Source organism: Manis javanica, chromosome 17 (genome assembly GCF_040802235.1).
Source record: "Manis javanica isolate MJ-LG chromosome 17, MJ_LKY, whole genome shotgun sequence".
NCBI classification, from domain to species: Eukaryota; Metazoa; Chordata; class Mammalia; order Pholidota; family Manidae; genus Manis; species Manis javanica.
The window spans coordinates 50506825-50525082 of NC_133172.1; positions in this window are offsets into that span (position 1 = coordinate 50506825).

An 18258-nucleotide genomic window follows, 5' to 3' on the forward strand; every position below is an offset into this window, starting at 1 on the left:
GTCATCTGCAAACAGTGACCATTTAACTTCTTCCTTACCAATCTGGATGCCTCTTATTTCTTTGTGTTGTCTGATTGCCGTGGCTAGGACCTCCAGAACTATGTTGAATAACAGTGGGGAGAGTGGGCATCCTTGTCTTGTTCCTGATCTTAGAGGAAAGGCTTTCAGCTTCTCGCTGTTCAGTATGATGTTGGCTGTGGGTTTGTCATATAGGACCTTTATTATGTTGAGGTACTTGCCCTCTGTACCCATTTTGTTGAGAGTTTTATCATGAATGGGTGTTGGATTTGTCAAATGCTTTTTCAACATCTATGGAGATAAACATATGGTTTTCGTCCTTATTTTTCTTGATGTGGTGGATGACGTTGTTGGATTTTCAAATGTTGTACCATCCTTGCATCCCTGGGATGAATCCCACTTGATCATGATGTATGATCCTCTTGATGTATTTTTTAATTCAGTTTGCTAATACTTTGTTGAGTATTTTTGCATCTGTGTTCGTCAGGGATACTGGTCTGTAGTTTTCTTTTTTGTGGTGTTTTTGCCTGGTTTTGGTATTAGAGTGATGCTGGTTTTATAGAGTGAGTTTGGAAGTTTTCCCTCCTCTTCTATTTTTTGGAAAACTTTTAGGAGAATGGGTATTCTATCTTCTCTAAATGTCTGATAAAATTTAGCAGTGAAGCCCTCTGGTCCAGGGGTTTTGTTTTTGGGTAGTTTTTTTACTACTGATTCATTTTCATTGCTGGTAATTAGTCTATTCTGATTTTCTGTTTCTTCCTGGGTCAGTCTTGGAAGGTAGTATTTTTCTAGAAAGTTGTCCATTTCTTCTACATTATCCAGTTTGTTAGCATATAATTTTTCACAGTATTCTCTAATAATTCTTTGTATTTCAGTGGTGTCCATAGTGATTTTTCCATTCTCATTTCTGATTCTGTTTATGTGTGTAGATTCTCTTTTTTTCCTGTTAAGTCTGGCTAGGGGTTTATCTAATTTTTTTTATTTTCTCAAAGAACCAGCTCTTGGTTTCACTAATTCTTTCTATTGTTTTATTCTTCTCAATTTTATTTATTTCTTCTCTGATCTTTATTATGTCCCTCCTTCACTGACTTTGGGCCTCATTTATTCTTCTTTTTCCATTTCAGTAATTGTGAATTTAGATTGTTCATGTGGCATTGTTCTTCCTTCTTTAAATATGCCTGGATTGCTATATTCTTTCCTCTTAGAACTACCTTTGCTGCATCCCACAGAAGTTGGGGTGTTGAGCTGTTGTCTTCATTTGTCTCCATATATTGCTTGATCTCTGTTTTAATTTAGTAATTGAATCACTGATTATTTAGGGGCATGTTGTTAAGCCTCCAGGTGTTTGTGAGCCTTTTTGTTTTCTCTGTACAATTTATTTCTACTTTTATACCTTTGTGATCTGAGAAGTTGGTTGGTACAATTACAATCTTTTTGAATTTGCTGAGGCTCTTTTTGTGTCCTAGTATATGATCTATTCTGGAAAATGTTCCATGTGCACTTGAGAAGAATGTGTATCCTGTTGCTTTTGGATGTAGAGTTCTATAGATGTCTGTTAGGTCCATCTGTTCTAATGTGTTTTTCAGTGCCTCTGTGTCCTTATTTATTTTGTGTCTGGTTGATCTGTCCTTTGGAGTGAGTGGTGTATTGAAGTCTCCTAAAATGAATGCATTGCATTCTATTTCCTCCTTTAATTCTGTTAATATTTGTTTCACATATGTTGGTGCTCCTATGTTCGGTGCATAGATGTTTATAATGGTTATATCCTCTTGTTGAACTGACTCCTTTATCGTTATATAATATCCTTCTTTCTCTCATGTGACTTTCTTTGTTCTGAAGTCTATTTTGTCTGATACAAGTATTGTAACTCCTGGGTTTTTTTCCTTATTGTTTGCTTGAAATATCTTTTTCCATCCCTTCACTTTTAGTCTGTGTATGCCCTTGGGTTTGAAGTGAGTCTCTTGTAGGCAGCATATAGATGGGTCTTGCTTTTTTATCCATTCTGTAACTGTGCCTTTTGATTGGTGCATTCAGTCCATTTACATTTAGGGTGATTATTGATAGATGTGTACTTATTGCCATTGCAGGCTTTGGATTCATAGTTACCAGAGGTTCAAGGGCAGCTTCTTTGCTATCTAACTGTCTAACTTAACTCACTTATTACACTACTACAAACACAGTCTGATGATTCTTTATTTCTCTCTATTCTTTTTGTTCCTCCTCCACTCTTTATATGTTAGGTGTTTTATTCTATACTCTTTGCGTATGCCTTGATTGAGTTTGAGGGGGTGCTTATTTAATTTTGCACTTGGTTAGTATCTAATTTGTCTACTTCCTTTACTGTGGTTTTATTTTCTCTGGTGACAGCTATTTGGCCTTAGGATCACTTCCATCTACATAAGTACCTATAAAATACACTGTAGAGATGGTTTGTGAGAGGTAAATCCCCTCAATTTATGCTTGTCTGGGAATTGTTTAATTCCCCCTTCAAATTTAAATGATAACCTTTCTGGGTAGAGTATTCTTGGTTGGCGGCCCTTCTGTTTCATTGCATTGAATATATCATGCCACTCCCTTCTGGCCTGTAAGGTTTCTGATGAGAAGTCTGATGATAGTCTGATGGGTTTTCCTTTGTAGGTGATCTTTTTTCTCTCTCTGACTGCTTTTAATACTCTGTCCCTGTCCTTAATCTTTGCAGTTTTAATTATTGTATGTCTTGGTGTTGTCCTCCTTAGGTCCCTTGTGTTGGGAGATCTGTGGACTTCCATGGACTAAAAGACTATTTTCTTCCCCAGATTGAGGAAGTTTTCAGCAATTATTTCTTCAAAGACACTTTCTATCCCTTTTTCTCTCTTCTTCTTCTTCTCACTATAACAAGAATATTGTTCTGTTTGGATTGATCATACAGTTCTCTTAATATGTCTTCAGTCCTAGAGATCCTTTTTGTCTCTGTGCCTCAGTTTCTTTGTTTCCTGTTCTCTAATTTCTATTCTATTTACCATCTCCTCTACCTCATCTAATCTGCTTTTAAATCCCTCCACTGTTTGTTTCATTTCAGTTACTGTATTTTTTAAGGTGTCTGTCTCCCTCCTGAATTCATCCCCTAGCTTTGGACTATTTTTCTGTAGTTCCATTAACATGCTTGTGACTTTTATTTTGAATTCTTTATCAGTAAGATTGGTGATTTCAGTCTCACAGAGCCCTCTTTCTGGTGTTTGAGGGATTTTGGACTGAACAAGGTTCTCCTTCCTTTTTATAGTCCTGGAATGATGGGAATGGTTGCAGGCAAGTGGCATGGGTGGCTTCAGGGAGGGCAAAGCTGTTTCCTGCCTCCCGGTCTCGGTGCCTGTCTCTGCTCTCTGGGCCAGTTAGCCGTGCGCAGGGAGTAACCTCTGAGTTAATCCCCTAAGCTGCCATTGTGGGGACGGCCCTTGAGATGGCCTAGGGCAATGGTGGGAGTTGCAGGCGAGTGACGCAGGTGTCTTCTGGGAGGGCAAAGCCCTTTTGTGCTTCCCGATCACTGTGCCTGTCTCTGCTTTCAGGGTCAATTAGCAGCGTGCAGGAGGAAGCCTCTGTGTTAAGCTGTGTAGCTGCCGTAGGTGGGGTTTCCCTCTGGCTGGTCTGGAGCAATGGTGGGGACAGTGGCTTTGCACGCAGGTGCAGCAGGGAAGAAGAAGCAGCAGGCTATTTATATCAGTGAGGGACCTCAAGGCTGCATTGCCAACCAGGGGGATGGAGCACCTGAAGCTCCTGAAATTTCCCAACCTGCTGAGCTGAGTGTGCCAGGACGATTTTGTCCACCTGTCGCTTCTTCTAAACCCTTGCCCCTTTAGCAGCCCTTTTACTGTTGAGAAGTCTCAAAGCACTCATCTTTCTTTTGTCCCAGGGCAGCCGGTTGTGGGAACCTGTTCACAGTCTTAGTCTCTGACTTCAGTTTTCAGCCCCTCTAATCTCCAGAGCTCCATGAAATGTGGGTCTGTGCTCCCAGAGTAGATTTCTAGGGCTGGGTATTTAGCAGTCCTGGGCTTCCACGTCCTCTCTGCTCTGGTTCTCTTTCTCCCACTGGTGACCTGGGGTCAGGGGAGTGCTCAGGTCCCTCTGAGATGTGGCTTTTTTACTTTACCCTTCCTTGTGAGATGTTCGCTTCCCCCAGATGTAGGCTGGCTGGTGCCTTCTTTTAGGAATATTTGTATTTGCTGTATTTTCATAATATATGTAGTTTTGGGAGAAGATTTTTACCTCACTTCTCATGCCGCCATCTTTTCTCCTCCCCTCTCGGATCTATGTCTACTTTTAATAATAATACTTTTAGGTCCAATCCTAGAGCATTCTAGGCTTCCCTTTTTTGTACATTTGAAAGAAAAAAACCCTACCTTTTCACTAGTGTGACATCTAGCTCCCATTTTTCTCAATGTATTTATGCATTTACTCAATTGTTGAGTACATAGAAAGGAGTTTACAAATATTCACACATACCACTGTGAAAAACAAAACTGCTAACCAGATGTCCATATTTCTCCACACTTCTTTTTGTCTTTATGCTGAGGGTACATAGTCAAAACACTGGCTCCCAAAGTTACTTGGAATAATTCTCCCTCCACCCTTGTTCAGCATGGTTATGCTATTCATTTGAAATATACTTTGGTTCCTTTGTTTCTGTTAGGGGCTTTCTCCCTGTCCTTGTGCTTTTTTTTTTTTTTTTGGAGTACAGAAAACACTAACATGATTATAAAGTCAATACTCAATAAAGAGCTTATCCAGAGAAATATCACTCCCCCTCCTAGGCCTTCTTCCCTGTGTCCACCCACTCCTTTCTGGGACCCAATCTCCTTCATTTCTGGCTTGCTTCCCAATGTTTCTTTTTGCTAAAATAAGTATATACATGTGCAGTTTATTTCCTCTTATTTCTTATACAAAAAGAGCACACTATATGTAAAAAGCTTTGCACTTTACTTTTTTGCCTTAAAAATCCATCCTGGAAATCACTTCCCATCTGTTGGCAAAACTCCTCCTTATTCTTTTTTACCTGAATGACACTGCACAGTGTGATTGTACCACAGTTTCTCTAACCAGTTTTCTATTTGTGATTGCTGCAGTGTCTTGCATTTTCAAACAGTGCACCACTACATAACCTTGTATATATGTATTTACCTATAGTTAGATAGACATCTTAAGGGTAGATTCCTAGAAGTGAGACTGCTGGGTCACAAGGTATGCAAATATATAATTTTGTTAGATATTACAAAATCCTCCTCATTTTTGGCTATACTAATTTGTATTCCCTCTAACAAGGTAGGAGAGTGCCTTTTTCCCATGGCCTTACCAGCAGAATGTATCAAGCTTTCTAATATTTACCAGTCTGATAGGTGAGAAATAATATTTCAGTGTCAGTTTTTAAAACACCTTGAGATATACTTCACATACCACATGATTCATGCATACCAGTGGTATTTTTTTTGCACTTACAGTGTACAATTCAGTGGCCTTCAGTGTATTCACAGGAACCTGCAATCATCAGCACCTTGAGCAGGGGAATCTCACACTCCTAGCAATCATTCTCCCAGCCCTGAGCAGCCACGGACCTACTTTTCCTCTACAGATCTGCCTGTTTAGGACATTTTATGTTAATGGTGTCATACAACACGTGACCTTTTGTGACTAGCTTCTTTCACTCAGCATGTTTTCAAGGTTCATCCATGTTATGGCATGTATCAGTATTTCAGTATTTCATTCCTTATGTCCAAATAATATTCCACTATATGATCAAATAATATGTCCTTTTGTTTATTCACTCATCTGTTGATGGACATTTGGGTTGTTCCACCATATGACTATTAAGGATAACCCTGCTATAAACATTTATGCATTGTTTTTTTTGTGTGAACATATGTTTTTATTTCTCTTGGGTATATATACCTGGGAATGGATTAGCTGGGTCATATGGTAGCTCTATGTTTAATTGTTTGAGAGACAATGGCCAGGCTTCTTCATTGCTATTTGGATTTTCATTTCACTTATTATATGTGAAATTGAACATTTTTTCTTATGTTTAAAGACTATTTATATATATACTTTTTGAATTGTGTCTGTACATGTCCTTTGTCTATTTCCTATAGGGTTGTTGAATTTTTTCTCCCTCAGGTTTTAAGAGGCCTTTTTATATTGCAAAAACTAACCTTTTAATCTGTGGCACATATTGCAAACATTTTCTCCCACTTGTCATTTGTTTTTTGACTTTGTTTATGGTATTTTTTTCCATGCAAACCTAAAAAAAAAAATTTATGTAACCAAATTTATCAATATTTTCTTTAATGTCTCTGGGTATTAATTCAACTTAGAAATCCTTTCTCCATGCCCAGGAATTCACCCATGTTTTCTTCCAACCCTTGTAGGGTTCATTTTATCATATAGCTCTCTGATCCATTTCAGAGTATATTCTTGTGTGTGGTTGGAGGTATTGGTCTAGCTTTATTAACTTACTCTACTAACTGGCTACCCGGTTGCATCACTTATTAGGAAAACCATCTACACCCCAGTGATTTCTGGTGCCACCTTTATATGTAGGATATACTACATTTTCATATATGTTTGGGTCTCTATAGAGATTTTCTGGTTTATTCAAGTGGTTTGTTTATATTCAGGTACCAACACCATGCTGTCTCATTTCTTAGGAGCAAGTTAGATAACCTTCTCTAGGCACCTGTTCTTTTGCTAAGACCCTCGCTCTCAGGAAGTCCTTCCTTGTATCTCTGCATCAATCTCCCCTACTGCAACTCAGCTCATTTCCTCTGTGAGTTCCTGCGGACGCAGGGCTCTCTTTGTAGATGTCTCTCTGTGTTGTCAGGTGCTATGAGCTCTCTCCCTGTATGCAAATGTGGCTACTGCTTTCCGGCCCAGAGGTGACTCCCTGACAGGCCTGACTGCCGACTTCACGAGTAATTTGCTTTGTTTGTCAAGCACTGCAGAATCATGTAAATGCCATTATTGCTTTTGTCATCATCATCATCAGCTGAAGCATCAGCTGCTTCCCCTCCTTCATCTATTGTTTAGAACAAATGAAATAGCTGCTGATGTTCATAACAGAGGCTTTATCTGTGGAATATCCAAAGTCATAAGCCCTTGTAGGTCAGTTCACATCTTAAGCGTGTCAGATAGGCCAGGAGAAAGACCGTCATACACCACCTACTCTTTGTGGTTAGGAGTTGATAGATCTGAAAAGGGTTGGGTAAGCAGCCCTCCACCCACACCACAAAGAAATTTTCTTTCCTGCACTTGGTGTGATAGCAGAATGTCTACTTGAAAATATATTTGTGCTTAAGAAATAGTTGTTTGAAGAAAAAGAAATAGCTATAGACTCTGTAAATGTCTTTTGCCCTGTTGTAAGATAGAATAGGAGGTTATAGGTTTGGGACAATTAACCACTATTTAAGTCCATTCAACAGATATCTCGTGAGCAACTGTTCTGTGTAAGGCATTGTAGTAGAACCTGTGAAGGACTTAAAGATGAATAATAAAAGATCCTGCCCTTCCAGGGTTCACTCACAACTGAAGAACATAATGGGAAGAGAGAGGCACAAGCAGTATCATTACCAGGCAAATGAGAACAAGCAAAGAAAGGAAAGTTGCAAAGTGCTATGGGAATATAGAAGAAAAACTGTTCATTCTGGGGCCTCTTTGAAAGAAATGAGACTTAAAATTGGACCCTGAAGAATAAGTTAGATGGCCCAGGAAGATACTGCTTCAGCATGTAGAATGGCTTATGCAGAATTACGGAAGCAGAAACACATATTGAACTGAGTCCAGTGAAATGACTCTTTTGTAGGTCAAAGCAGTCACACAGGGGCAAGTGCATATGATTTGATGTAATACATCATTCCTGGGGATGCTGTAGACTGGCTGTAGATCTAGTAGAACTAATAGGCTAATTTGGAGGAGTTGAGAGATCCTATATGGGGACCAAGCTGTGGAGGATTTTGAGCGTTACGTTGAAGAATTTGACCTTTATTCAATGAGATTCATTCCACTACTTATTTATGAAATCTATATTTGGTCCCTATGAAGTTCCCAGCCTTCTGGTTGGTGAAGCTCTGAAAACAGAGCCATGTTTCAGAAGATAACTCTGGCAGAGTGTGTGTGGTGGGCCGGACAGAAGAGGGGCTGTGGGTGGGAAGACCACCTAGGGGCTCTAGGAACTGGACGGCAAATAGGGCCTCGAGCAAGGCTGTGACAGTGACTAAGAAGGATGGAAGTGAAGCCAGTGCAGAAATAGAACCAACACAGGGATTGTGAATGAATCGAAGCAAAAGCAAGGGAGAAATGGCCAACCAGAAATCTCTAAGGTGCAAACTCGAGAACTGGAGGTTCCCAATGACCTCCATCTATTCCTTCACTCATTCTACAAGTACTTATTGAGCACCAGCTGTGATATGAGCAATGTTCCAGGAGCTGTAGACACAGCAAAAGAGGCACACATGCCTAATGCAGAGACAGGAAGTGAATAAATTAATATATGATGTCAAGGGAGAGAGTGGTCAGCACTGTAAAGAAAAGTGATTCAAGGGAATAGAACTCGGGAAGCTGGGAAAGGTGTGTTCCCAAAGTATTATGAGGGAAGGACTGGTAGAGAAGGTGACACTGAAGCAGAGATGTGAGTGATGTCAGAGAAGGAGAAAGACCTGGAGAAGGGAGTCCCAGGGAGAAAGAACAGTGAGCAGAGAGGCCTTGAGGCAGGTACAGGCTTGGAGCATTTGAGGATCAGCTGTGAGGCCTGGACAGTTAGGCTGAATCAAGTAGGAAAACCTGAAAATCATGTCATGTAGGGATGAGACAAGAGCATGTCATGGGAAGGAGTTTTGTTTCATTTTGAGCATGGTGAGTTTTGAGCTTGAAAAGATGACCTTTTAAAGTTTATCTAGCTCCTGCGTGGAGATCTGACTGTAAAAGGATGAGAAGGGAAGAAAAGTGATGCGGTGGGGTGGGGAAAAGTGGTCAGATTCCAGATAAACTTCGACATTGGAGCCAACGGAAGTTGCCAAAGAATTAGAGTGTAAGGGAAAGATGGGAATAAAGGACAATCGCCATTCCAACTCAGAGGAAGAAGCAGGATTTGCATAGAGAACCAAGGTTTCTGATTGGGACTTGGTAAGTTTGATATGCGCAGAAGACACCAAAGCAGAGAGAGTGAGCAGGCAGTGGGTGTAGCAGCCGCGAGTTCACAGAGGGTGAGTCACCAGCATAGAGATGCATTTAAAGCTCTGAACCTGAATGACATACTGAGGGGTGGGTATAGGCAGAGCAAAGGAGGAGCTTGATGACTGCTCCATGAGGGTCAACTGTTTGCAGGGAACAGAGCAGGAAGAACCAGAAAAGGTGGCTTGGAAGGAGGGGCCTGGGAGAGAGGACAAACAGGAAGTGTGGTGATGGGGAGGCCATGCAGAAGAAGAGGAAATGACCAGCTGTCAATGCTGCTGAGAGGTCATGGAAGATGAGGACAGAGAATTGACAAGAAAATTAGCAAGAAGGAGATGCTGGTGGCCAGTGGTGTTTGTTGGGGCAGAGGGATTGGACAGTCTAAGAAGGGCTATTGTTAAAGAAGGGACTCCTTATGGTATGTTTGTATCCTAAAAATGGTTACCAAAATGAGAGAGAACATGGTGATTAGTAAGTAGGGGACTGAGAGCTCCCCCTGAGGGCATGTTGGGCTGAGTTAGGAGCTTGGGCATTTTGTCCATTTAATGAGGGATACAGAGCAAAGGGTAGAGATGCAAAATTCATAGATTTGGCCATAGAAAATGAGGAAGGTCTTATTGTTTCTTTTTTCTTAGTGAAATAAGAGGCAAGCTGAGAGTTAGGATAACAGAAGAGGTGCTAGAAGTTTAAGGAGAGAGTAGAGGGTATGAAGCTGTTGTCTTGGAGAGCAGGTGAGGGATTAGATTAGCAAAGTGTGGTGAGATTGCTGGGTAGTGCTGAGGGCCACCTGATACTCATGGTCATAAATTTTAAGTAAGATTAGTCAGCCTTACCATGCATGTGGTTTTCTTCAGCACATTCTACTGCTCATGTATAGGTAAGGATTTTTGTGTGTGTGTATTATTTAGGTTTAAGCAGAGTTAAGGCTTTAAACAAGCAAGTACAGTGGAAGGTAATAGAGTTCCAAGGATGCTGAGAGTATGCACAAGGATACTGGGAATTATGCCCAAGAAGAGGGCTTTAGTTACAAACCTTGAAATCTAAAGTGAATAGTGAGGGAAGTAAAACATGAGGCAGAAGGTGGGCATACAAATACGGTTGAAGAACTGCTGAAGTTGGAATACTAGAAAGAGTGAGGTGGGAAGGTTAAAAGGAATGGAATGCTGCAAGTAGAGAATTTTAAAAGTGATGAAGTTGCTCGTAATGACAAGGACTAAGGTACAGCTGTGACAGTGGTGACATAAGTGGGATAGGGAAAACGAGCATTACAAGTGAGTGGGTCAAGCAACTGAGAGGCCAGTATGTTAGATGGATTATCTGTGTGGATATTGAAGTCATCAAGAATAATGACAGGGAGCAACAGTGACAAACAGTGATCCAGGCATGAAAATATTCAGGGAATCAGTAGATGTGCTGTACAGGGTGGTCAGTCACTCCAGGGAGGAGGCGCCCTGGGCAGTAGAGTGTGGGGCCAAAGGGACCGATGGAAGATTGGGTCCTCTTAGGAAGGCACAGCCCTGAGGAATATATGGAAATACATTCATCTGGAAAATATGGATGATTTGACCTTTGGGGCTTGTAGATAAACTGAGGTAAACAGGGATATAAAATATGATGTTCTTGAGTCCTTTGGTCTTTTAAAGGAAAGTTCTGAATTACGCCTCATTCTTGGGAGATTTCTTAGGCATGTGGTTGTGCTAGAAAGTGGTAGCCAAACCAGGAGGCCAGGGAACCCTGTGGGTCTGCCTTAAATCTTTCTGTGGGTGACATCACAACTGGGTAAGGAGCTCTTATGGAGGAATAGTGGCAGTTTGGGACAGGGGAGGAGACAGGGTGACATTGGAAACCGTGGCTGTGGTACATTTAGTTAGGACTGATGACCCTTAACAATAGGGAAGATGAGGTCACCAAGATGGTGGAGAATGGATTCAGCTTTAGCAGGTGGGGATTTGGGGGCAAGAATTATTAAGAAAATTAAATGAGATAACCACCATACTGATGAGATAACCATAGTCCCTTAGTGCTTAGTGAGTGAATAGGGTTAGTTCGCTCCCTCTCCATCACCTTCCATGGCCTCCAACTTCTCCTCTAGATGCCCTCAGCCAGACTAATGGGAATATGGGTGTGGATCAGTATAGATTCATCTGCAGCTGTTAAAATGACTTAAAATACATGCACTGCTGCAGTTAGAAGAAAAGGAATCTGTAATGTGCAGTTTGTAGATATGTGGCCCAAACATTTTTAGACAGTTGCAGAAGTTCATGATGTTGAGCCCAGCTACTGGGAGAATCAAATGGCAAAACCTTAGGCACATTCAGGAACATTATGGTAAGCGCGTGAAGTTCAGCCAGAACAAATGCAGCCAATGCCCTATCTGAGTCTTCTCTGGCAACCAGTGGTAGAAATAGTTGTCAGAATTGTACTTGAGTTTGTTCTGTTATTACATCAGTACATTAAATACATCAATGAAATGAGAAAAATACTCTATAGCTGAAACTTTGCTCCTGGGAATGTTAGATTCAGAAAAGTTATACAGAGTGAAAAAGGAAGTCTTTTGAGGAGTTCTTTATCACTTTATATTTTCACCTCCAATCCACTCCAGTGTTTGTTAAATTCAGAGTTTTAAAATTTCCAGAGAATCTGAAGCCATCAGGAGAAGAAACTTGTCTTCATTTGTTTTATTTGCTTTCTTTGTTTTCTGGGGAACAACACAGGACCTAGCATGTAACACTCGGTCAATATTATTATTGCCATTATCACCACAATCGTTTGACACCCTTTTCTTACTTAAATTTACCTTATTAACCTAGGAAAATGAAACACATTATGTATTTCTTGGTTTTCTTGGAAAAACAGTCACATTGGGGATATTTAAAACCGTGGTTCTGTCACATAATAATTGGCCCCACATTTGCTAATTGAATTTACCTTTAAATGTTTTAAACTTTGTTGTGAATAGAGCTGCCAAGTTTAGTTTGTTCGTTTGTTTTTTCCTTTGTGGGAAGCAGGCAAACTCAAGAACAAAACAAGCCATCCACGTTAGGGTGGAACAAAGAGAGTCCTTACGTCAAGCAGACTCAGAAAGCATTCATTTTCCAAAAGGGGATGGGAAAGAAAAGGAGGGAAAGGGATCCCCTTGTCCGATTTAATGGAAGATCACAGGACTGGGAGCAGGGGGGGCCAGATTCAGACTAGGCGGCAACTCCGAGACCCTTCCAACTGGCCCTCTTGCTTCTGTCTTGGAGCCTCTTGAGCCCAAAGCAACTGGTTCCCAATCTCTCCAAGCACAAAAGAGAGCAACTGCGACCCACCACTCGGCCGGCCGTCCTTTGAGGAGCAGCCAGAGCAATGCGCCCTCTGCCACCCCTCGAGGGCTAGAGGGGACAGGAAGTGGACAGCTGCAAAGGCACTGAGCCCCCCTTCCTTCAGTTCTGAGAACTGAAGTGGTCTGCTGGGGGCAAGACTGCATTTCATTCTTGCCTCTAAGTGTGTCATTGTGTTTGTCCTCAGCCCTTAAGGTAGCTAATGAGGTTTTTGGCCTTCCTGCCTTTCTGCCCTCACCGTCCCCTCACTCCACAACCCCCTGCAGTCCATCCTCTGTCCCCAGAGCCGAACAGTGAGTTCAGCAGCCTCTTCTGCCTTTGATCTTGTGTGGCTTATCCTCAGCACAGAGGCGGCGGTGAGGCTGATGACCGTCCCTGGCCCCGCGGCTTCCTCAGAAGCCCCGGAGCCTGTCCTCCGGGTCCTGCTGCCTTCACGTTCACCTGCCTCTTCTTTCTGCAAACACCTTCAGAGTGTAAGCTCTTCCCCAGAGACACGTCCTTGGCCCCTTCATCTTGTCTCTCTGTTTTCATCCTGCACATTCTCTACCATTCATTTCTTTTTTTCATTCTTTTTTTTTTCTCTCCACCTTTCATTTCTGCGTGAATCATCCATTCTCAAATCAGCATCTTCAGACTTAATTTGTCTGAGACTTTACCTTCTAAACATTTCACCTGTGTGAGTGTCAGGGCCTTAGGGTCACTAGACACGACATGGATGTCAGCCGCCTGTCCTTAACCTGCCCCTCTCCTTGTGTCCCCTCTTTCTTGTAAAGGAACTCGGCACAGAAAACTCCTCCGACTTCCTGTTCTCCTTTATCCACACCTGACTGGTTGCCAAATCCAGCTGTCTTTGTGGTAAGCAGCACTCTCTTCCACCCTCTTCTTTTCCATTCCCTTTTCTATTCGCTCCTAGTTCAGTGCCCATGTGCCCCTGAAAGACCCAGTGCCTTCTACCTGCTCCCCCCACACTTTCACCCTCATCATTGCTCCTTGACGGTCATCCACAGTGAATGACATTCCTAAAATAAGACTATGATCAGGACACCAATAGGCAACAAACTCATCTATTTAATCACTTTCACCCCTAAAAATATCTGGTGAATAAATGTGAATGGATGGGTGGGAGGAAGGAAGGAAGGAAAGAAAGAAAGATAGGGGAGAGACAAAAGGAGAGAGGAAGGCACCACAAGATGGGAATCATAGATTTATTTCTAGGTTTGTTGTTAATTTATCCTCCAAAAGAGTCACTGGCCTTCCCTATGCCTCTGTTTCCCTTCTGGAATTTGTGAAAACCCTTGCCACCACTTGTTGCATAGAATGTGTTCTTCACTGACTATCTCAAGGGCCCCGTGAGTCCTTTGTGGAAAGAGATCACTGCACACTTATTCATACCATTGTCTCACCCCCTTCGCTTGTGGTTTTGACTAATCGCAGGTCAAAGTAAGTGTTTGCTGGTCACATGGTCTTTTTCTATCCTGGAGAGTTGATATTCCTAAACACCAGTGAAGGATTTTGTTTTTCCTCCTAACCAGATAAAAGTTTTGAGAGAACTTCAAAGGTTGGTTTGGTAAATGAAGTGGAAAGAGGCCAAATGAAAATCGTGAAGTTTTAGTTCAACCAGCCTGTGTGACTGGGGAGATGTATGGTCCTCTGTGACATCAGATACGCCAGAGCGCTGGCAGCAGGGAAGAAGGGGTGAGCCCAGTTTCCTGGGTCATCGTCCTGGGAAGAAAGAAAGGTCCATGTAGATGGACGTGTTTCCTAAATGATTTAATCACTAGTGAATGATCGGGGTCTTCCCTATCCACTGATAGTAGGTAAAGAGCTGGTTATATAATTTCCCTTTATCACATGTAATTCCCATATATAACCCCTTTCTCCTGGAAATGACTTCCTCCTTATATAATAACTCCAGTTTTCCCCAAATTCCATTTTTATCTTCTGACTTTATTAAGTAACCAACTTTCCCTAGAAGCTAGAAATTATCCACCAACCAGCCCTTCTTCAGGAAGGAACTCTGGGAAGGAAAGAATCAATATACGGTTTTGGCTGCTCAGGTTCTCTAAGAGGCACCTTGACCTACACCACTCACCGTAAGACACAGAGTTGAATGTGGGAAAGGGACTTTTAGACTTCAGTGCTCACCTCTGCCTTTTATTTCCTTCTGGTATATGACACAGAACTTCTTACCACCGACTTGCCACTCCATGCCCACGGGACCCTCATTTCCCTCCCCCAGATCAAGGGCACCACTGCTGAGATTCAGTTACCGCTACCTTTTCCCAAACAACAGATACAAGTGATGGAATTCAGGATTTAAAATCTAGCCCCTGCCAATGTTGTGCTTAAATCTTGACATCTTCTCTGCACGAGACTCAAGTTCCAGATCACCATGAAAGCAGCTGAACTTGCCTAGTGGTCATTCTAATATAGTCTGTCAACTGTCCGCACTCCTCCACACATGCTCTTCTGAAACAAGTCAGAGAGTTCCTCCTCTTAACCACATCCCAAGGGTAGGTCATGACACTCATTAGAACGGAGTTGTAGATGCGCCTTGTTGCAGACCAGCTAGTGTGGTTTTATTCTGTAGAAGAACAAGGGACTCCAGGCAAAAGGCTGGGGATGGCTCAACACAAAGCTCTGCTCTTGTCACACTGGGGGATGCTGAACACATTCTTCCCAGTCATCCCTCTTGCACATTTTCTGCTCCTGGGATGCCCTTTCCACGGATGCTGCCCATGGCTTTCCCATCAATGGTAACTGAAGTAATTCATGGTCAGCAAGAAAAAGAGAAGAATGAGGAGTCATCAGAATAACACAAAATGAAGAGAAAGGGGGCAAAGCACAAACGAGTATGGGTTTGACGCTACTCTTCCTTTCAAAAGGGTCAAACCCAGGCAATGCGGAAAACCACAGCACCTTCAGCCTGTTGTCTTGGTATCTGTCTTTTAGTTATCTCCCTCCTCGGCACCAAATCACAGTCATAAATATTTGATAATGACCTGTCCTCTGCAACCCCAAGCACCCTCGCCACCTCTTTATTTAGTGACCATATTACCTAAACGTATCCGCATCCACCCATGAACCTGCAAGCTCTTCCCTGCTCCAGCCTGTTTTCAAAATTCAGCGAGGCCATCTGTGTCTTAAAGTCCTTAAATAACAATCAAGGTAGTGCCTGACTACAAAACACTGACATTTGTCTCTAGCACATCCCCCGTGACAGTCAGTGTATCAGGCTACCTCCCCATACATGCGTGCATTGCTGGCCTCCCCTTGCATTGTCTACACACTTTACCCTTCACCATACCTGTAAGCAATCCCCTTGTAATATCTGTATGAACCACAGTGTGAGTGACAGTACCTATATCTCTTCACCTGCCCAGATTAGTTATGAAATCTAATTCATTCACTGCTTCTGCTTTGCTTTCCTCATTCCCTTCCTGGTGGTTAGCTGCCACCTAGGCCACCTGGGCTATTTCTCTTGCTCATCAGTAGGTGGCTCAAGACCCTCCTTTCTCTTTCCCCTTCCTGCCCTAAGCATGCAGCTGCTGCTCCTAGAGCGGTGCTCAGGATGACCCTACTTGATCCCCGTTACATTCCTCTGGGCTTGTCAAAGGTTGGCATTGTGCCCTGCGTAGCAGGGGCATGCCATGAAGAGCAAGCACGGCCCAGCCCTAATCATGACAACCCCAGCCCCAGTGAAAGATGAATAATAACAACTGCTCTAGCCAGTCCCAGAAGAGCCCACTGAGGACGTTTGTTTTAGAATAATGAATATGGAAATTCGGAATCAGTAATAAACTGCAAGCAGTCTTTCAACTCACTCGTGCCGAAAATTCACACTCGCCTTTCCCATAACTTGTCACTTGTGTTTTTTATTGTTCGATATGTAAACAAGGCCAGGAAAGCCTTTGTTCCTTGGTGCCTACTTAGATTTGCCCATTAATCCCAATCCCCCTCCCTTTCCCACCAATGCATGCAGGATTACACAAAGCAAAAGTCATTAATTTTTATCTCTGACTATCTGTAGGGTTTTTAATGTGGCCTGGCTTGCTTATGCACCACCAATTACATGTCATAAGTGCTTGTAGATGCTGGAGCAGTATCATGGGCTGATGAATCACTGCCTCCTCTCCTGATTAGTATGCAAGGGGCTGTGTTCCTCTTTGAGCAGCTGGCATGCCAATGAGGATCTGGCTCCGCCGGTCAAGGCATCTGGACATGAATTCAATATGGATTGCTTTAATTAAATGGCTAAGCGCACAAGACGCTAAGAAACAACTCCATCATTGAGTGAAACTCGAAAATATAGTCAACACAAGCAAAAGGGTGGAAAGGGTAGGAAGAGATTTCATCAACACCGCCCACTCTACCTAAAACCCTTGAAATCCCCCGTGTGAAGCACAACCACTTGCTAAAAGCATGATGAATTGTGGAATCCACAAAGAAACACCAGAGGTGACTCTCGTTCATCACTCTTAAATTTACAAATCCAAACAGCAGAGTAAAACCTACTCTTCTGCACTCAGAAAAGGTTTTAACTGTACACTCGCCTGCAAACTACTGATGAGAAGGATTTCAAGGAGGAAGGAAGCAATGAGAGGTGGGTAGCAATGTCCGAATGTACCTGTTACCAGCAGTCCTGGAAGACGACAACAAGCGAAGGCAGCTTTGCAAATATCAGGAGGCCAGAGTGGTCCGTCAGTGTGCTAATTGGCTGAGGAGGAGAAGGAAAAAGCCGCACGGATTCGCCCTGTCCACTTGGGATGGGCTTTGCATAGATCAGAAAGATGAAGTGCCTGCCAGCTCATGTTTGCTTTCAGCCTATCCTTTTTTATTAGTCTATTTCCATAAAGAAACAAATGGAATATTTTTATAAGTAATAGCTATTGCAGCAGTAACCCCAGTTTTATTCTCCTCAACACTTTAATTCTGTTGCAAGTTTCCTCTTATTTCCACCCTCATCATATTTGCTTTGACTGTATATTTCACTGGGAGGTAGGATAGACTAGAGGCTGAGAGTGAGGACTCGGGATTCAGATGCATCGGGACTCTTATCCCAACGTCATTCATTTCTAGCTCTGTGGTCTTTGGCAAGCTATGGACTTCTCTGAATCTCCTTTTCCCCATCTCTGAAATGCAGATAATACCTACCTCACCAGTACTTTGTGAAGATGGATAAATCCACACCAGATCCATAACATGCACTGTAGACTCTCAAAAATGATGGCTACTATTAATGTTTTGTGGTATGTGGTGGTGTCATGTGGATGCTTTACTGACCAAATACAGGGAACACCTACTTCCTGTAATTGACTAGGTTTCCTTATATATACCAGTAAGAATTTAAACAAGGCCTATCCCCACCCCCACCTATCCAGTTTCTACTCCTTCTCTACTCCCCATCAAAGATCTCGTACCTCCAATTGATAATCATATGCACTACAGATGGACCTGGGGCTCTATTTTCTTTTTTAAATAATTTATTAAGACACCATTGTTAAAAAGACCCTGAGGCACTCTGCCTTTAAAAAAAAAAAAAAGGATATTCAAATGTTAAAACAGGCTCAGCATTCTGACTGGTGTCCCTCCCTCATTCTGAACTGAAAGGTTGATGACCAGGAAAGGAAATTAAATGCTAGCGTCCATGCTCACTCTGTTCTTGTATGGTGTGTTCTCTTGGATTTCATAAAGCCATGGAGGATTGGAGCATTCCATGCCCGCAAGA